The sequence below is a fragment of the Lactuca serriola genome, chromosome 3, assembly GCF_051521515.1.
Source record: "Lactuca serriola cultivar US96UC23 chromosome 3, Lser_US96UC23_V15, whole genome shotgun sequence".
NCBI classification, from domain to species: Eukaryota; Viridiplantae; Streptophyta; class Magnoliopsida; order Asterales; family Asteraceae; genus Lactuca; species Lactuca serriola.
The window spans coordinates 227,871,950-227,894,792 of record NC_136410.1 but is presented as its reverse complement, the minus strand read 5'-3'; positions in this window follow the sequence as shown (position 1 = coordinate 227,894,792).

The window sequence follows — 22,843 nt, the reverse complement described above, 5'->3', positions numbered from 1 at the left end:
TTGTTCAGCTTTGATCGGCCATAACTCGGTCATTACTTAACCAAATCCTGATATTCTTTTTGTATTGGATAGTTCCACGAGTGAAATTTCAAACCCAACTGGTCTCACTATAAAATATTAAATATCGGATTTTTGACAATTTTTACAAAATGGTTGCGCGAACAGCTCTTTTTCTGTGATCACCATTTTTTCCTTGCGTGATCAGTGGCCTTAAACCTAACCATAAATCTGGGGAAAAATAATTTAGAAACTTAACATATCCAGTGAATGATGGCTGAAATTTCGTGGCTTAAAACCCCACAGAATGTGCTACTCAAATTCATGAACTTCAGCCACATTTACATCTCATGCACTATAATGTGCAACATTTCTTAACTTGTTTGGGTTCAATACCCCTATTTTCCCTTCTGAATAAATTTTGAACATTTTTTCTTTTGAAAGCCCTCACATGCATGTGATAATCTGTAAAATACCAAGAGCGTTTATCATTTCTTTGATTTATTAAAATTATTGCAAGAAAACAAGGGCATAAATCACATAAAATACACCAGAGGTCTAAAAATCCGGAATAAATTCATGGATAACCCCTATGGTGAATAATGACCCCTCATTAAGTTTCTTCTATTTTTGTTGCTGTTTGGTATGATTTCAGATTTTCTTTTTGTTTGGGTATAATAAATCACAAAACCACTTTAGAGAGTGTGAAAATTGTATCTAACAATTTTCGCAGCCCTTGCCTATGGTGGGTGACTCCGAAAAATAATTTCAAAATTTTTCATCATGCCTTACTATTTTTCCCAAGTTTTGGTAATTATAATGGCCAAAAAATAGGAAAACTAGTTCTGATAATCCAAAATTCATGAAAATTTACCAGAACATCATGTTGTATAGTAGGAGGTTACATAAACATTTTGATGATTTTTCTCTACTGTAAACTATTTTTCTCCTATTTTCTAAAGTTAAATACACTTAAATACACCTAAATACACATAAATACCCAAAACTGGATTATACAATATGAAAACCACTTTTGCTATTTTTCCCAGATTAATTACACTGTCAATGATGTTACAAAAATTTTTGCTAATTTATTTTAACTGTTTAATATTTATTCTTCAATTAATGATTATTTAAAGGAATAAAACAAGGAAAAACAGAAATACCCACTGAAAAATATCTTTTATATTTTTCCCATCCTAGTTATGTATAATAATAGTTTGGGTAATTTTGGAAACTGTTTTCTATTTATTTCAATTTTTATTGGAATAAATGCTGAAAAATTATAAAATATAATTAAACAACTTGGAAATCCATTTTTTATATTTTTCCCAGCTTAGTATTGTGTAATAACAGTTAAATAAAAAGTTTGAGAATTTTTATCCTTTGAATGCCATTTTTTGTGAATTTGTGTTGTTATAAAGACTTAAAAATTTGAAAAAGTGTAACCAATTAATATAAAATCCAATACTAAAACATAAATTGGCATTTCACTATATGTAGAGTTTAGTATATTAGCATTAGATTTCGACAAGGAAACTCACTAGTGTGTGTTTGATGTCGTAGGATCTCGGTAGTAAGATGTTGGTGCATCCCAAGGCACTACTTGTACCTACACGAAACATTGTGAGTATTCACGCACTCCCCTATTTTCAGTTTTTATCTTTTGGGGTGGAAAAGCATGTCCAGAAAATCTATTATTTGCATGTTGTATTTAAATTGATTTGTATCAAACACGATTGCTATTGTATTGCTATGTCTCTCTATGTATGTCTATGCAACACGGAACATAAGAACTTATCGTACTAAGGCCCTTCCCTTATCTCTAACCATTAACTCTTTGAGCCAATGGTCATTATGGATGGCGCTATTAGGAATTGACAACTCCTCACTCGCCCTATTGCTGGAGTGCATGATACCATATTCATCTATGGAACGATAAGCATAGATCTCGATAGGGCTTCAGTCATAGGTTTGGTTGAGACTCATTGTTTGCTCATACACATACAAACTCATTTCTCGTTATAGCACTAAACTTGTATTCATTAATAGCAATCAACTTTGTTTCTCATTAAAGCAATGTACTTGTATTTACGAAAAGCCTTATTTCAAGCTCGATTTATAAACTTGTGAACTCACCAACTATTTTCATAGTTGACGCTCATTTTACATGCTTTTTCAGGAAATAATTAGTAAGTGGATATAAAGATTCATCATCATAGAGCATGCTGCATCGTGTTGAAGTTATTTATGAAGTTATCTTTAAACAATGTTATGTTGGAAAAACTTGTATTTTGTTTCTTTTGAAGCTATGGGTTGTAAACTTTTAAATACTGCTATGGTGATGTATCTTTATCTTTTGCAATGAAACCGTTATCGTTGTCATATCTTGCGTTTCCGCTTTAGCGGGGTGTGACAGAAGTGGTATTAGAGCTAAAGTTATAGAGAACATCAGTTTTTCTTTAAGAAAACACAACCTATAACCAAAACTTATAAACAAAATCTTTTTTTACGTCAAACATATTACTAGTATAATTAGGTCGAGAGTTGTATCGTTGGACCTCAATTAAACATAGCCTGATCACCTATGTTTAATTAAGGAAAGATTTATACAAAGCTTGAGCTAATTATAATGGGAATATGTTCAACAAAATTTTTGAGAAAACTTTATTTCAAAAATTCAAAAGGTCAATTTTGGTGTGTGTAAGCATTGCATATTATAGGCATGCATTGTCATTTATTTCATATCTCATTGAAACTATGTCTCAGTCCACTATGTCAACATCGTCATCTTCCCGCGCTACCGCCTCAGCCGATGAGTCCGGCTACGTCACTATCATCCCTCAACGTAATCCCCTTGCCTCGGTAGAAGAAGACCCATTGGAGGACACAGAAGATACGGGAAACTCGGTGGAGATTAGCAATTAGAACGCCCCGAGTCAACGACGCGAGGCATCACCTACATCGGTGTTGCCACAGCCACCACTTTATGGGCTTTGCATTCGGAGGACGGCGAGGAAGAGTGTTCCCATTCCAGGAAGGATAGCCACCAGCACAGCAGGACTTGGCACGGCAGGACCTAGCGGGGTAGGACCCAGCGTTGCAGGACCGAGAGCACCCCCACCACAGCGAGTCGTAGGGATACCTGTCAGGCAGCCAGGTATAACCCCGGAGGAGTCCCGGAGGATGCATTCGATGGAAGCGGACCTACGTCACAGCCTCGCTGTGATAGCTGGGCATCAAGAGGTATTGAACGAAGTGATGACAGGGATGGAAATCCTTTTTCAGCATTCGATGGAGGCTACTGACACTGCTAGTGCTGCTAGACGAGAGGCAGATCATGCGATGACGACATATTATGTGCTTGGAGGGCTATTACTGATTGTGGTGTTGATGTTTCTTGTTGGGAGAGCGATTAGTATCTGGTTCTGATTTCAGTATTTTATTTTATTTTGTCATGAAACGAAAACCCATGTTGGATGTCTTTTGGGGAAAAACATTTAAAATTTTATTTTGGGAATTCATATATTGTTTTGGTTTTAAGACTATTTCAAATGGTGATGAGAAGTTTATTTTATGTTTGAAAACTTTTACTATGAGGTCAAACCCTAGAATTTACCTAGTCAATGGTCGAATAAAAAGAATTTTCTTTTCTTTCCTTTCTCAAATCTATATGCATAGTATTAATGCAACCCATTAATTTGACAACACTTACGGTTTTCAAAATAATAGTGAACTAAATATTATACATTATTTTATGTATTTATACGTATTTCTACTCTTGTGTCTTAGAACCATGTCAGGAAGGCCTAATCGCGGGCGCCCACAGAACGGAACACCCGATGTTGCTCAAGTTGTAGCACAACAACTCATGGAAGCAATCCCAAACATTGTTACTCAAGTAACTGCGGGACTTAATGCTAACCAAGGAAGTAGTGGAGGAAACCAGGGAAACAATGAAAGAGAATGCAACTACAAGTCCTTTATGGCTTGTAAACCTAAGGAGTTCCACGGAAAGGAAGGTGCGGTCGGGTTGCTGAAATGGATTGACAGCATGGAGTCGGTCCTTCACATTAGCAAATGCCTCGAGCGCAACAAAGTTGAGTATGCAACTTGCCTACTCCAATATAGGGCATTGACCTGGTGGAATACTCTAGTGCAAACCCGAGGCCGTGCAGCAGCATATCAGCTAACTTGGGAAGACCTAAAGAAGCTGATGATAGAGGAGTATTGTCCCAAGGATGAACTTCAGAAGCTTGAATCTGAATTCTGGAACCATTCTATGGTTGGAACACAAATAGAGAAGTACACAGTCCGATTTCATGAACTAGCAAAACTGGTACCTCACATGGTTACTCCTGAGGAGAAACGGATAGATTGTTACATATGGGGTCTGGCACCAGAGATTCGGGGAATGGTTACTTCAGCAAATCCAACTACCATTCAAAGTGCAGTGAGTATAGCAAATCGACTAACCAATGATGTGATAAGGATGGGAGCATCGACAAGGGAAAACTCTAGTAGCAAGAGGAAGCCAGCAGATCAAGGAGAGAAGAAGTATGGAGGCAAGTCAGGGAGGAAGCAGAAAGTCTCAAGAAACTTTATGGTAAGAGCCCAGGAGCAAGAACCAGTGAAAACTCAGGAACAGGAAGTCATGGAAGTGCAGGAGCAAAAGCAGTACTCAGGACCACTTCCGAAGTGCAATAAGTGTAACTTCCATCACAAGGGAGCTTGCCCAGTGTGCCAAAACTGTAAACAAACATGCCATTACTTGAAGTATTGTAAGCTGAATAAGGATGGAAAAAGGGCATGTTACGAGTGCGGGAGTACTGATCATCTCCATAGAGCATGTCCCAAACTGAACAAGGGGCCTGGTAACAATGGACAAGGCCAAGCCAGGTAAAACTTCCAAGGAAATCAAGGTGGGCGGCCAAGAGGTGTAGCCTTTGTGATTGGTGCAGAAGAAGCTCGTCAGAACCCTAAGGTGATAACAGGTACGTTTCTCCTGAACAACCATTTTGCATCAGTAATATTCGATGCGGGAGCAGATAGGAGTTTTGTTTCTTTAGCATTTAGACCGTTAATTGGCTTGAAATCAAAAAAGATGAGGAATGCTTATGCTATTGAACTTGTTGATGGGTATGAAATTAGGGCAAATGATATAATTCCTGGATGTACTCTGAATTTAGCTGATAAACTCTTTAGCATTGACCTAATTCCTATAGAGCTAGGTAGTTTTGATGTGATAGTAGGAATGGATTGGTTAGCCAAAAATAGAGCGGACATTGGTTGTTACGAGAAAGTCATTAGGATACCTCTCCCTAATGGAGAAACCCTTATCATACATGGTGAGAAGCCAGGAAGAAGTTTAAACATTATATCAATCATAAAGATTCACAAGTATCTGAAGAAGAATTTTATTGCATTCATGGCCCACGTGCTAGAAAGAAAACCTGAAGCTAAGCAACTCAAGGAGATTCCAGTGGTTCAAAACTATCCCGAAGTGTTTCCGGAGGAATTACCCGGTCTACCCCCTTACAGACAGGTCGAATTTTGGATAGACTTAATTCCCGGAGCGGCACCGGTAGCAAAAGCACCATATCGCCTTGCACCATCCGAGATACAAGAACTATCCGGACAACTTCAAGAACTTCTATACAAAGGGTTTATTCGACCAAGTTCTTCACCTTGGGGAGCCCCAGTGTTATTCGTCAAAAAGAAAGACGGGTCGTTTCGAATGTGCATTGATTATAGAGAGCTGAACAAGTTGACAATCAAGAATCGATATCCCCTTCCTCGAATAGATGACTTGTTCGATCAGTTGCAGGGCGCTTCCTACTTTTCAAAGGTCGACCTTCGTTCAGGGTATCATCAACTAAGAATCCACGAAGGGGACATTCACAAAACATCATTTAGAACCCGTTATGGACATTATGAGTTCTTAGTCATGCCTTTTGGACTAACGAACGCACCCGCTGTTTTCATGGATTTGATGAATAGGGTCTGTAGACCATACCTAGACAAGTTTGTAATTGTATTTATTGATGACATACTTGTTTACTCGCAAACCAAAGAAGATCACAATAGACATCTAAAGCTAGTGTTGGAGCTGTTGAAGGAGCAAAAATTGTATGCCAAGTTCACTAAGTGTGAATTTTGGATTCGGGAAGTACATTTTCTCGGTCATGTGTTCGGCGAAAGAGGAATTCATGTAGATCCAGCTAAGATTGAGGCAATCAAGAAATGGGAAGCCCCCAAAACCCCGACAGAAATATGACAGTTCCTAGGATTAGCTGGGTACTACAGACGCTTCATTGAAAATTTCTCTAGGATTGCTCAACCATTAACATCTTTGACCCAAAAGGACAGAAGATTTCTCTAGGAAGAGAAACACGAAGAGGCGTTCCAAATCCTAAAAAACAAGTTGTGCAATGCACCAATTATGGCTTTACCAGAAGGATTAGAGAACTTTGTGGTGTATTGTGATGCGTCTCATCAAGGATTAGGATGTGTGTTAATGCAAAAAGATAAGGTCATTGCGTATGCTTCTAGACAACTCAAACCGCATGAGAAGAATTATACCACCCATGATCTAGAACTAGGAGCAATAGTTTTTGCTCTTAAGATATGGAGGCATTATTTGTACGGAACCAAGTGCACCATCTATACCGATCACAAAAGCCTTCAGCATATCCTAGATCAGAAAATGTTAAACATGCGGCAGAGGAGATGGGTAGAGTTGTTTAGTGATTATGATTGTGAGATACGATATCACCCAGGAAAGGCTAACGTAGTAGCCGACGCTCTTAGTAGGAAAGAAAGAGTGAAACCTTCCCGTGTGAGAGCTTTGGGAATGGTAATTCAGTTAAGCTTGAAATCTCAAATCATTGATGTCCAGGAGAAAGCATTATTCAGGGAAAATCTTCCAGGCAAGACCTTACATGGTTTGGAAGAGAGATTTGAAACCAAACCTGTTGGAGTTCATTATTTTAAGGACATGGTCTGGATTCTAAGGGTTAACAATCTAAGAGACATGGTACTAGAGGAGTCTCATCGATCTAAATACTCAATCCACCCTGGAGCGGATAAGATGTACAAGGATCTTAAAGAGTACTATTGGTGGCCTGGAATAAAAAGGGATATTGGCATATATGTTGGGAAGTGTTTAACTTGCTCAATAGTCAAAGCTGAACATCAAAAACCATCCGGCTTGTTGCAACAGCCTGAAATTCCCCAATGGAAATGGGAGCAAATATCTATGGATTTCGTTACCAAACTTCCTAGAACTGCTAAAGGTCATGACTCAATTTGGGTCATAGTGGATCGACTGACAAAATCTGCTCACTTTCTCCCCATTCGGGAAGATTTCAAGATGGAAAAATTGGCCCAAATCTACATCGAAAAAATTGTTTCTCTGCATGGTGTACCCATATCTATCATTTCTGATAGAGATAGTCGTTTTACATCTCGATTTTGGTGGACGTTACAGAAGGCACTAGGAACCAAGATAGATTTGAGCACAGCTTACCACCCTCAGACAGATGGGCAAACAGAGAGAACAATACAAACATTGGAAGACATGCTACGAGCGTGTGTCATTGAGTTCAAAGGAAATTGGGATACTCATTTGCCTCTAATTGAGTTTTCCTACAATAACAGTTATCACACGAGTATCCAATGTGCTCCATATGAAGCATTGTACGGGCGCAAGTGCCGTTCGCCCTTATGCTGGACAGAAATCGGAGACAGACAGTTGACTAGACTCGAACTTATCCAGGAAACATCTGACAAGATTGCTATCATCAAGGATAGGCTTAAAGCTGCCAGAGATCGTCAGAAAAGTTATGAGGATAATCTTTGAAAACCATTAGAATTCCAAGTAGGAGACAAGGTACTTTTAAAAGTGTCGCCTTGGAAAGGGCTTGTACGTTTTGGTAAAAAGGAAAACTAAGCCCGAGATATGTTGGACCCCTTGAAATCATTGAAAGGATTGGTCCGGTAGCGTATAAACTCCAATTACCCCAAGAGTTAAGCGCCATTCATGACACATTCCACGTTTCCAATCTTAAGAAATGTCTAGCCGACGAAGCATTGATAGTACCCCTGAAGGAAATTAAGATCAATGATAAGATAAACTTTGTTGAAGAACCGATAGAAATGCTTGACAGGGAGGTAAAACAACTTAAGCGGAGTAAGATTCCGATTGTGAAAGTTCGATGGAACTCAAAACGCGGGCCGGAGTACACCTGGGAGCATGAGGACTTCATGAAGGAAAAGTATCCACAACTTTTCCCATGTGATGACATAGAATGAATTTTGGGACGAAATTCTTTTTAAGTGGGGGATACTGTGACAACTGTCAATTCAGGTCATTTTCGGACTCATGCATCTTTATAAAAAAAAACATTCATGCACAACATTCCATGGCCTAGTAGTAAAGATTAGGTCAAAATCTTGCATAAACTAGGATCCAACTAAGATCTAGGACTAATATACTTGACACTTACGATTCTAGTAAGTTGCTTAACTACAATAGGAAATGCCAATGCTATAATTAGAATGAAACTTCAAACTTTGTTACAATTGAAAAGGGTGTAAAACCCTAAAAATAAATTAAAATATTCTAATTATATTTCAATATGATGGTGAATATCAAACAATATTCCAAAAACCCTAAAGAGCCAAAAATCCAAATTTATAAATCTTAAAGCTTAAAAACCTTAGAAAATTTGGCTATAAACTTCCTAATATCAAATTTTTATTAATCAAATTATGGATTATATCAATGAAATAGAAATTTAAAATATTATGCATTCATCATAATTTATTAGATAAAAACAAGATCTTTAAATAAATAGAGAATTACATAAAGAATCATTTTTATAAAAATTGAAGAGGGAAATTATTTAATTTGAATTAGGAGAGAGAGGGGACTTTAATACCCTCAAAAATTCGGCACCCCCTTTCCCCCATGCTTTCATCTTCCCAAAAATTCAATCATTAAACTCAACCCCTCACTCTTCCACTTTTCTCTTCACTTTCTCTCACACTCCACCCATCTAACACTCAAGCTCTCTTCCTCTCTCTCTCTAACTCACGAAAATCCTCCATTCTCTGCCATAATTTCGAAATTGAGAAGGCCTTGAAGTGTTCTTGCTTCTCTCAAGATCAAAACCAAGGTAAACAACACAATCCTCCCTCATAGTTTCATGATTTTACTTCCTCTTCTTCATGGTTCTTCTCTACTCTTCGGATTCTATGCCCTTCTATAGCTAGAAATCCTTACTTTTTCCCTTGTGGTTTGTAGATTCTCACCATAACACGATGCATGTGTAACCAATTAATATAAAATCCAATACTAAAACATAAATTGGCATTTCACTATATGTAGAGTTTAGTATATTAGCATTAGAATTCGACATGGAAACTCACTAGTTTGTGTTTGATGTCGTAGGATCCCGGTAGTAAGATGTTGGTGCATCCCAAGGCACTACTTGTACCTACACGAAACATTGTGAGTATTCACGCACTCCCCTATTTTCAGTTTTTATGTTTTGGGGTGGAAAAGCATGTCCAGAAAATCTATTATTTGCATGTTGTATTTAAATTGATTTGTATCAAACACGATTGCTATTGTATTGCTATGTCTCTCTATGTATGTCTATGCAACACGGAACACGAGAACTTATCGTACTAAGGCACTTCCCTTATCTCTAACCATTAACTCTTTGAGCCAATGGTCATTATGGATAGCGCTATTAGGAATTGACAACTCCTCACTCGCCCTATTGCTGGAGTGCATGATACCATATTCATTTATGGAACGATAAGCATAGATCTCGATAGGGCTTCAATCATAGGTTTGGTTGAGACTCATTGTTTGCTCATACACATACAAACTCGTTTCTCATTATAGCAATAAACTTGTATTCATTAATAGCAATCAACTTTGTTTCTCATTAAAGCAATGTACTTGTATTTACGAAAAGCCTTATTTCAAGCTCGATTTATAAACTTGTGAACTCACCAACTATTTTCATAGTTGACGCTCGTTTTACATGCTTTTTCAGGAAATAATTAGTAAGTGGATATAAAGATTCATCATCGTAGAGCATGCTGCATTGTGTTGAAGTTATTTATGAAGTTATCTTTGAACAGTGTTATGTTGGAAAAACTTGTATTTTGTTTCTTTTGAAGCTATGGGTTGTAAACTTTTAAATACTGCTATGGTGATGTATCTTTATCCTTTGCAATGAAACCGTTATCGCTGTCATATCTTGCGTTTCCACTTTAGCGGGGTGTGACAGCTCACTCTACCCGTCAGACTGTGGGTGATATGCGGTACTAAAATACAGTCTCGTACCCAATTCCTCATGAAACTTCTTCCAGAATCTGGAAGTGAAACGTACATCTTGATCTGAGACAATCGAGATCGGCACTCCATGCCGCGATACCACCTCTCTCACGTACATCTCTGCCAACCTCTCCGTGGAAGAGCTCTCACTGATAGCAAGGAAATGAGCGCTCTTCGTCAACCTGTCCACAATCACCCAAATTGCATCGACACCTCTCGCAGTCCTCGGCAATTTGGTGATGAAATCCATGGTAATCTGTTCCCATTTCCACTCGGGAATCTCTAACGGCTGCAGCTTACCATGTGGACGCTGGTGCTCGGCCTTAACCCTACGACAGTTCAAGCATCTCTCCACAAACCATGCGACATCCCTCTTCATACAGGGCCACCAATACTCCCTTTTTAGGTCGAAATAGATCTTAGTGGCCCCGGGATGGATCGAAAACTTCGATCGATGAGCCTCTTCCATTAAAATGGTACGCGTTCCGCCCACCAACGGTACCCATATCTGACCCTGAAATGTCATAAGCCCCCGGCTATCGGTAACGAATTCCGATACCAGACCGACAACTCGCTCTCTCTTCTGGTTTTCTGGCCTCACGGCCTCAGCCTGTGTAACAACGTAAATTTCAAAACAAAATTTTCATTTTTCATCAACTAAGTTCATATAAAAATATCCTCAAATATTTTCAACAGTAGTTTTTTTTTAAAACATAACATATTCCAAGATCATAAAAATCAACTCTCTCTCTCTCTAGTGTGTACGAATCACGCCGGCGCCTTTCCACGGTCCTCGCTAGTACCTAAAACACATAACACAACAACTGTAAGCATAAATGCTTATTGAGTTCCCCAAAATACCACATACAACACATACGCCACTAGAGGCTACTGAACGACCCTCCGGTCAATGTGTCTCAGCAGGACCCTCCAGTCCCGTAGCTTGTTGGACCCTCTGGTCCGGTCATAGCTCGTTGGACCATCCGGTCCGACTATATCATCATATAATATACATATATCACATAGCACATAATATCATACGTAACACATAAGACCCTCCGGTCTACACATAGATACCATTCTAGGTAATGTATAGTGAGAAGACTCACCTCTGGTGTCCCGGTAAGTCTCTGACTCGGTAGAAATGTGATCTAGCCTCCGCCTAATCACATAAAGTAAATACTCTCATAAATATAACCATACTCAAACCTTTCTTAACACCCTTAGAAGGGTAAAAGACCATTTTACCCCTCTCTTGGCTTAAAGGCCTCACTGTTGACCAAACCCTAAAAGTCAACAAAAGTCAACGGTCAAACTTTGACCCGACTCGTCAAGAGCAATTGGGCGACTCGGCGAGTCTACACATGTCCACTGACTCTCTTAGTCCCTCTCTTGGCACGTCGAGTCCTTCCCTTTACTCGACGAGTTACACTTGACATAAATCGCAGGGCCACCCCGACTCAACTCGCCGAGTCTCAAGAACAACTTGGCGAGTTCCGCCTTGAACTCCAGTCCCCTAACTCTCCCTGACTCATCGAGTTATTTCCCCAACTCGGTAAGTCTACTCACTGAGTGATTTACGGGAAACCCTCATCCTACTCGCCGAGTCTGATCTTTGGACTCGGCGAATCCATCGCATGCACAAACTCCATAGACCTCCTGAGGTCAGATCTGTTCCTCAAATACATAGATCTGGCCTTCCCAAGCATGATAATCACATAAAGTTCAGACCTTGACACTCATATAACATCTAAATGGTCTAACTTGGTGATTTAGCCCCAAAAATGGTATTCCAAGCTCATGGATCCCAAAATAACTCATAAAGCTCCAAGGGTTAAGGTCTCTGGACCTCTTTGGGTCCAGATCCAAAGCTTAGACCCGAGAAGGGACCAATTGCTCCACTTATCCATCCTCTAAAGAGGGTTAGAAAACTCTAACTCTAAGAATCAACACCAAAACTGAAGAAGGTCCGAACAAATACCTCAATATGATCTCTATGAACTCAGAAATCACCAAAATCGCACCTCCTTCAGCCTCCTCTTGCCTTGGTCACCTCCTTCTTGCAAATACACCAATAAAAGGATCAAGAATGGCCTCTCCATCCTCACAAACGCTCTAGATCTCTTAGGGTTTCTCTATGGGGTTTGGTAGCTGCAAATGACGGCCTTAAGGGCCTTTAAATAGGTCCCAAACCCAGGAAATTAGGGTTTCATTAAACAACGTGGACTCACCGAGTCCACTCATGAACTCGCTGAGTCCGGCTGTGAACCCGGATACGAATCCGCGACCATACTCGGCGAGTTTAAACGCCAACTCGCCGAGTCTCCTCACAACTTCCAAAAATAAAGGACTAAAATATTATACCTGGGAATCCGGATGTTCCAATTCTCCCCCACTAGAATCAGACTTCTCCCTTGAAGTGTCACTCTGCAAGCAACTCTGGATACTGCTCCCGCATCTCACGCTCCGGCTCCTAAGTCAACTCTGACCCTTTCTGATGCTGCCACTGGACCTACACCAGAGGCACCTCCTTGTTCCTCAAAACCTTGATCTTCTGATCCCTAATCGCCACCAGTCTCTCAACATAATTCAGGCTCGCATCCACCTGAATATCTTTTAATGGCACCACTGCCGACTCGTCAGCTATACACTTTCGCAGCTACGACACGTGAAAAGTGTCATGAATCTGACCCAACTCTGCAGGTAACTCCAAATGATAGGCTACCCTGCCTACCCTCGCGATCACCCTAAAAGGACCAATATATCGGGGCCCCAAATTGCCCCTCTTCCTGAATCGAATCACTCCTTTCCAAGGAGAGCCCTTTAGGAGCACGAAATCGCCGACCTGAAACTCGAGCTCGGACTGGCGTCTGTCCGCATAACTCTTCTGACAACTCTGAGCGGTCAACAACCTCTGTTTGACCTGCTGAATCTGCTCTGTGATCTGAAGCACGATCTCGGTGCTACCCATCACACTCTGCCCTACTTCTCCCCAGCAAATGGGGATCCGACACCTCCTCCCATATAACAGCTCAAAGGATGGCATACCAATGCTCAAATGACAGCTGTTGTTGTAGGAAAACTCTGCCAAGGGCAAATACGTGTCCCAACTCCTACCGAAATCCAACACACATGCTCGGAGCATGTCCTCGAGCGTTTGAATCGTCCGCTCACTCTGGCCGTCAGTCTGTGGGTGGTAGGCGGTACTAAAATGCAGTCTCGTACCCAACTCCTCACGAAACTTCTTCCAGTATTTGGAAGTGAAACGTCCATCTCAATCTGAGACAATCGAGATCGGCACTCTATGCCACGATACCACCTCTCTTACGCACATCTCTGCCAGCCTCTCCGCGGAAGAGCTCTCACTGATAGTAAGGAAGTGAGCGCTCTTCGTCAACCTGTCAACAATCACCCAAATTGCATCGACACCTCTTGCAGTCCTTGGCAATTTGGTGATGAAATCCATGGTAATCTGTTCCCATTTCCACTTGGGAATCTCCAACGGCTGCAACTTACCATGTGGATGCTGGTGCTCGGCCTTAACCCTGCGACAGGTCAAGCATCTCTCTACAAACCATGCGACACCCCTCTTCATACAGGGCCACCAATACTCCCTTTTAGGTCTAAATACATCTTAGTGGCCTCGGGATGGATCGAGAACTTCGATCGATGAGCCTCTTCCATCAAAATGGTACGCGTTCCGCCCACCGACGGTACCCATATCTGACCCTGAGATGTCATAAGCCCCCGGCTATCGGTAACGAATTCCGATACCAGCCCGACAACTCGCTCTCTCTTCTGGCTTTATGGCCTCACGGCCTCAGCCTGGGCCCCACGAATAGCATCCAACACCAGGTTCATCACTGTCAATCTCAAACAAACATCTCGTATCGGGGCGCCGTCCGCCCTACGGCTCAGTGCATCGGCTACAACATTAGCCTTGCTCGGGTGGTACAGGATCTCACAATCATAATCCTTGACCACATCCAACCACCTCCTCTGGCGTATATTCAGATTGGATTGATCCATCAAATACTTCAAACTCTTGTGGTCCGTGTATATCGTACACCGAACCCTATACAGATAATGTCGCCAAATCTTGAGGGCGAACACTACCGCTCCCAATTCCAGATCATGAGTGGGATACCTCGACTCATGAGGCTTAAGCTGCCTCGATGCATATGCTATCACATGCCCCCTCTGCATAAGCACCGCTCTCAATCCGGATATCGATGCATTACAATATACCACAAAATCCTCCATCCCTTCCGGGAGGGCTAACACTGGGGCTTCACATAATTTCCGGCGAAGCGTCTCGAACGAGGTCTGCTGATCTGGTCCCCAAGAAAATGCAGCACCCTTCCGGGTGAATCTGGTGAGTGGCACGACGATCTTGGAGAAATCCTTAATAAATCTCTGATAATAGCCGGCCAAACCTAGAAAGCTCCTGATCTTGGTGGGTGATCTCGGCACCTCCCACCTCATGACCGCCTCGATCTTGCCTGGATCGACCAATATCCCATTCTGGTTGACGAGATGCCCCAAAAACTGGACGTCTCGTAACCAGAACTCACATTTCTAGAACTTGGCATAAAGCCTCTCCGATCTCAGAACTCCGAGGATCTCCCTCAAATGCTCCTCATGCTGCTATCTGGATCTCGAATACACTAATATGTCGTCGATGAACACGATCACCGAGCGATCCAACATCGGTCTGCACACTCTGTTCATGAGGTCCATGAACACCGCCGGTGCGTTGGTGAGTCCGAAAGGCATCACCACGAACTCGTATTGCCCATAATGAGTCCGGAATGCTGTCTTCTGGACGTCCTCATCTCGCACCCTCACCTGATGATACCATGACCTCAAATCGATCTTGGAGAACCAAGATGCTCCCTGCAACTGATCGAAAAAATCGTCGATCCTCGGCAACGGGTAACGGTTCTTGACCGTTAGCTTGTTCAACTCCTGGTAATCAATACACATCCGGTGTGAACCATCCTTCTTTTTGACAAAAAGGATAGGCACCCCCCATGGCGAACTGATCGGCCTAATAAACCCCTTCCCCAAAAGCTCTTGGAGCTGCGAGGATAACTCCTGCATCTCTGGAGGCGCAAGGTGATAAGGTGCCTTGGCGATAGGTGCAGCTCCCGGAACCAATTCAATACGGAACTCTACTTTCCTCTCCGGAGGCACACCCGACAACTCCTCTGGAAACACATCCGGAAACTCACGCACTATCGGGACCTCATCAACTGACTCCGGTCTCTCTGAATCAACCCTCGTATCCATCACATATGCCACAAATCCCCTACAGCCCTGCTGTAGACTCTGTCTCGCTCTGGCGACCGAACAAAATGCTGACCCAGCACGTGGACCCTCGTCGTACATCATAAGAACTCCCCCACTAGGGTCTCGAAACATCACCAATTGACGCTCGCAGTCTATCATAGCTCCATATCGGCTCAACCAATCCATACCCACTATAACACATACATCCCCCATCGCAATCGAAACCAGATCTATTGGAAACTCCACACCGAAGATCTCAAGGACACATCCTCTAATCACATCTGAAGCATACACTACTCACTCATCAGCTATGGAAACTCGCAGAGGTCGATCCAACGCCTCTCGACGGATACTAATGTGCTGACTAAATGCTATGGAAACAAACGACCAACTCGCACCCAAGTCAAATAATACCAAAGCAGGCACAGAACTCACAAGAAAAGTACTTACGCACATCATCATATAAGCATAATAACTCAACTCAATAAAAGATGGATATAGGATACATACCAGCCACAACATCGGGCGCCGCACGGACCTCCTCCGCAGTCAACTGGAATGCTCTCCCACGAGCCTTCGGGGCCTCGGCCTTCACCGGCCGAACCTCGGTAGCCCTAGCAGCAGGCGCAGATCCCTGCGCTGACCCCTGAAGTAGCTGAGGGCACTCGGCCTTCCGATGGTCGGTCTGGTTGCAATGAAAGCAAACCAAAAATCCCTTGGGGCAATCCCTCGCGATATGCCCCTCCTTCCCGCACTTGTAGCATACTCCATCCCTGCACGACCCCTCGTGACTCTTGCCACACTTCCCACAAGTGAGACCCTTCGCACCTCCAGATCTCGAATCAGCGGGTCTAGCCCGCTTGGCTGCCGGCTGAGACTGTACCGGTCCCCGATCCGCCCTCTGTGACTCGGCCTCCTCCCTAGCCTGAGTCTCCAACTCAATCTCCCTCTTCCGGGCATTTACTTGGAGCTCAGCAAATGTCCGGTAAGTCGAGTTCCCCACGAACTCCCAAATATCTCTCCTCATAACACTCAGACAATGGCTCATACGAGCCTGCTCAGAAGACACCTGCTCGGGGAAAAACATCGCCCTCTCATGAAACTTCCTGGTGATCACTGCCATAGAATCAGTACCCTACTTGAGGGTCAAGAATTCCTGAATCAACCATTCCCTCTCCACCGGGGAACATACTCGTCTCTGAACATAGTGGTCAACCTCTCCCAAGTCACCTCAGAAATCTCTGCGAAAGTGAAGTTTTCCGTCACGAACTTCCACCAATCTTTCGCTCCCAAGCGGAGCTGGTTCAAAGCGAACCGTACCCTCAAGTGCTCTGGACAAGAACACGTATAGAAACATCCATCGATGTCGGAGATCCATCTCATCACAACAATCATCGAACTCTGGTGGCTTCATGTTGCTGAACTCCCGAAACAACAACGAGTCACCTCCCTGAGGTCTGGCAGCAGCAACAGCAGCAGTAGCTGCAGCTGCCGCAACCTCAGTCAGTGCTGCATACCGCTCATCAAAGGTCTCAATCAATGTGGTATTGATGTCCCCAAACATCTTAGGAATCTCAGCCTGGATGGCAGCAACCACCTCCTCATGAATCAATCGACGGATCTCCTCGTTGCTGACACCATTGCTCTCAGGTGTGTGTCGAGTCCCAACCATGATGCCTCTCTCTGAAATAAAACAATGAATATCAGAGACTCGATCGAGCATACTCATAATCGATGACGCAACCCTACTCGTCCTCCGTTGTCCAAAAGATTCTTACTTGGAATGCCCACTAATACGGTGTCTTCAGTAGTACGGGCCCAATACTACTGACCACACCTTATCAGCATTCACTCCAAGTTCTTCTCCTTGGATCCTGGATAACAAGTACTCTACTCTCATTATGCATTGACTACCCTCCGATAGACCTCTCATGAGCTCCTAACTGCTATCTACTCACTCTCAAAGCATCTCAGCAGCAGAAATCTCCTAGGCTAAGGCATCACAAATCAGGCCACTCTAGTCCTAATATTAATACCTAGCCTACTCTAGCATGCATAATGTAACATAGTGTTTCTCATAACACATAATGTAAGGGTACTTTTGGGGATTCACCGTTCGAGCGCTGGCTGATCGTACACACAGATCTACTCTGTTTGTCTCAAAACTCTTTTTACTCTTTTCAAAAATTTTACTTTATTATCAAATTTTTTTTACCTCAAATCCTCAGTTTGAGTTCAAATACGCCCGAAGATGCATCCGAATCCCTCAAACCAAGGCTCTGATACCAACTTGTAACCAAGTGCATATAAAAATATCCTCAAATCTTTTCAACAGTAGTTTTTTTTAAAACATAACATATCCCAAGATCATAAAAATCAACTCTCTCTCTCTAGTGTGTACGAATCACACTGGCGCCTTTCTACGGTCCTCGCTAGTACCTGAAACACATATCACAACAACTGTAAGCATAAATGCTTAGTTAGTTCCCCAAAATACCACATACAACACATACGCCACTCGAGGCTACTCTACGACCCTCCGGTCGATGTGTCTCAGCGGGACCCTCCAATCACGTAGCTCGTTGGACCCTCTGGTCCGGTCATAGCTCGTTAGACCCTCCGGTTTGGTCTATATCATCAGACAATATACATATATCACATAGAACATAATCTCATACGTAACATATAAGACCCTCCGGTCTACACATAGATACCACTCTAGGTAATGTATAGTGAGAAGACTCACCTCTGGTGTCCCGGTAAGTCTCTGACTCGGTAGAAATGTGATCTAGCCGCCACCTAATCACATAAAGTAAATACTCTCATAAATATAACCATACTCAAACCTTTCTTAACACCCTCAGAAGACCATACTCAAACCTTTCTTAACACCCTCAGAAGGGTAAAAGACCATTTTACCCCTCTCTTCGCTTAAAGGCCTCACTTTTGACCAAACCCTAAAAGTCAACAAAAGTCAACGGTCAAACTTTGACCCGACTCGTCGAGTGCACTTCAGCGATTCGGCGAGTCTACACGTGTCCACTAACTCTCTTAGTCCCTCTCTTGGCACGTCGAGTCCTTCGCCTTACTCGATGAGTTACACCTCACATGAATCGCAGGGCCACCCTGACTCAACTCGCCGAGTCTCAAGAACAACTCGGCGAGTTATGCCTTGAACTCCAGTCCCCTAACTCTCCCTGACTCACCGAGTTATTTCCCCAACTCGGTAAGTCTACTCACTGAGTGATTTACGGGAAACCCTCATCCTACTCGCCGAGTCTGATCTTTGGACTCGGTGAGTTCATGCCATGCACAAACTCCATAGACCTCATGAGGTCGGATCTGTTCCTCAAATACATAGATTTGGCCTTTCCGAGCATGATAATCACGTAAAGTTCTGACCTTGACACTTATATAACATCTAAATGGTCTAACTTGGTGATTTAGCCCCAAAAATGGCATTCCAAGCTCATGGCTCCCAAAATAACTCATAAAGCTTCAAGGGTTAAGGTCTTTGGACCTCTTTGGGTCCATATCCAAAGCTTAGACCCGAGAAGGGACCAATTGCTCCACTTATCCATCCTCTAAAGAGGGTTAGAAAACCCCAACTCTAAGAATCAACACCAAAATTGAAGAAGGTCCGAACAAATACCTCAATATGATCTCTATGAACTCATAAATCACCAAAATCGCACCTCCTTCAACCTCTTCTTGCCTTGGTCACCTCCTTCTTGCAAATACACCAACAGAGGATCAAGAATGGCCTCTCCTTCCACAAAAATGCTCTAAATCTCTTAGGGTTTCTCTCTGGGGTTTGGTAGCTGCAAATGACGGCCTTAAGGGCCTTTAAATAGGTTCCAAACCCAGGAAATTAGGGTTTCATTAAACAGCGTGGGATCGCCGAGTCCACTCATGAACTCACCGAGTCCAACTGTGAACCCGGACACGAATCCGCGACCATACTCGGCGAGTTTAAACGCCAACTCGTCGAGTCTCCTCACAAATTCCAAAAATAAAGGACTAAAATATTATACCTGGGAATCCGGATGTTACACTAAGCCCCATGAATAGTGTCCAACACCGGAGTCATCACTGTCAATCTCAAACAAACATCTCGCATCGGGGCGCCCTCTGCCCTACGACTCAGTGCATCGACTACAACATTAGCCTTGCGCGAGTGGTACAGGATCTCACAATCGTAATCCTTCACCACATCCAACCATCTCCTCTGGCGCATATTCAGGTTGGGCTGATCCATTAGATACTTCAGGCTCTTGTGGTCCGTATATATGGTACACCGAATCCCATACAGATAGTGACGCCAGATATTGAGGGCGAACACCACCGCCCCCCAACTCCAAATCATGGGTGGGATACCTCGCCTCATGAGGCTTCAGCTGCCTCGATGCATATGCTATTAATTACCCTCTCTGCATCAGCAACGCTCCCAGCCCAGATATCGACGCGTCACAATACACTACGAAATCCTCCATCCCCTCCGGAAGGGCTAACACCGGAGCTTCGCATAATCTCTGGTGAAGTGTCTTGAAGGAGGCCTGCTACTTTGAACCCCATGAAAAAGCAACACCCTTCCGGGTCAACTTGGTGAGTGGCACGACGATCTTGGAGAAATCCCTGATAAATCTACGATAATAACCAGCCAACCCTAGGAAACTCCTGATCTCGGTAGGTGACCTCGGCACCTCCCAACTCATCACTGCCTCAATCTTGGCCGGGTCGACCAATATCCCCTTCTGGTTGACGAGGTGCCATAGGAACTGGACCTCTCGCAACCAAAAATCACACTTGGAGAATTTGGCATAAAGCCTCTCCGATCTCAGGACTCCGAGGATTTCCCTCAAATGCTCCTCATGCTGCTCTCTGGATCTCGAATACACCAATATGTCGTCGATGAAGACGATCACCGAGCAATCCAACATCGGTCTGCACACTCTGTTCATGAGATCCATGAACACCGCCGGTGCGTTGGTGCGTCCGAAGGGCATCACCACGAACTCGTAATGCCCATAACGAGTCCGGAATGCTGTCTTCTGGACGTCCTCATCTCGCACTCTCACCTGATAATACCCAGACCTCAAATCGATCTTGGAGAACCAAGATGCTCCCTGCAACTGATCGAACAAATCGTCGATCCTCGGCAACGGGTAACGGTTCTTGACCGTTAGCTTGTTCAACTCCCAGTAATCAATGCACATCCGGTGTGAACCATCCTTCTTCTTGACAAAAAGGATAGGCGCCCCCCATGGCGAACTGCTCAACCGAATAAACCCCTTCCCCAGTAGCTCCTGGAGCTGCGAGGATAACTCCTGCATCTCTGGAGGCGCAAGGCGATAAGGCACCTTGGCGATAGGCGCAGCTCCCGGAACCAAATCGATACTGAACTCTACCTGCCTCTCCGGAGGCACACCCGACAACTCCTCTAGAAACACGTCTGGAAACTCATGCACTATCGGGACCTCATCAATCGACTTCGGTCTCTCTGAATTAATCCTTGCATCCATCACATATGCCACAAATCCCCTACAGCCCTACTGTAGACTCTGTCTCGCTCTGGTGGATGAACAAAATGCTGACCCAGCACGTGTACCCTCGCCGTACACCGTAAGAACTCCCCCACTAGGGTCTCGTATGGTGACTAGCTGTCTCTTGCAGTCGATAACCGTTCCCACTCTACTCAACCAGTCCATGCCTACGATGACACAGACATCCCCCATCGCAATAGGAACCAAATCAATCGGAAACTCGACGCTGAAAATCCCGAGTACACATCCTCGGATTACCTCGGTGGCATATTGTAACGTCCCGTTCCTGGTACATATTTATTTTGATTAAACGTTCTTTCAGGAGGAGCTACTCGGCGAGTTGTAGCCCTAACTCGCCGAGTAGATGTCGAGTGGATGCGGGCTTTAAGTGATCTACTCGGCGAGTCCACGCCTGGACTCGGCGAGTATGCCAATCAGGAGGAGACCCTAATCCTTAGGGTTTGCACCCTATTTAAACATCCTTACAGCCCCATCTCAGCCCCCATCACCCTCAGAGCATTCCTTATCGAAAACCCTAGCCTCCATTGATAAGTTTGAGTGATTGTTGCATTGGGAAGGGACTTTTGGTGCACCTTGGAGCAAGTGGAAAAAGGGAGAGGTTGAAGACGTCAAGGAGGGGGACTTAGATCCAGAACACATTAATTTGTGGTCATCCATTCTGGTAATAAATTTTCCATCTTGGTTATTGATCTATTAGATCTTGTTTGTCCCTAAATTGTTGCTTTTAAGCCCTAAAACCCCAAATCCTTGAAGAGAAACCTTATGGTTGGGTTATACTTCAGATCTGGACTCTCATTAACTTCTTGAAGTGTTAAGTTTCATTCATATTGGTGATTAAGGTCACTCTTGAGCTTAGAACCCCATTAAGAGCTTAGTTTGGACATTTGAAGCCTCTAAAGCTATACATGCACGTAAAGTTTGCAACTTTACTTGATAAGCATGCCCTTGAAGCCTAGATCTGTGGTTTAGAGCTGTTGTATGGCTCAAATCAGGTCTGTATAGAAAAAGGACTGAATGAACTCGGCGAGTAGAACGATGGACTCGGCGAGTCCTATGAAGTTAGCCGTGGACACGGCGAGTTGGATGAGCAACTCGGCGAGTCCGATGAAGATTGCCTTAGACTCGACGAGTTGTTCTTCAGCTCGGCGAGTTAGATGAACTTGGACTAAGTATGTATGCATCGAGGAAGAACGCGTCGAGTCTTCGCTAAGGTTGACGAGTAGAAACGGGTGTAGAACTAGAATAGATGGAAGCGACTCGGCGAGTTAGCGAGCCAACTCGGCGAGTCCGATCAACCAGGAAGTTGACTTTGACCAGGATGTTGACTTTGACCGGGGGGGGAGGGGTAAAATAGTCATTTTACGCTAAGATTAGTTATCAGTATCTGACTTAGTGATTTTGGAAATTTTAGCCGAGGAGTTCCGGTTCAGCAGTCAGGCGCTCAGCAAGCAGACTTTCAACAGCTATTTCGAGGTGAGTTACCTTCCAGTAGCGGTGGGTCTAAGGCCACAATGCCGGCCCACCAATAGGAGATGTATGATAGATGATTGTCTCTGTGATATCATCTAGGTTTGTTACTACCTGATATGTTATATGCTAGCATGATATGTTATATGTGATAGTAGTAGAGTTCGGT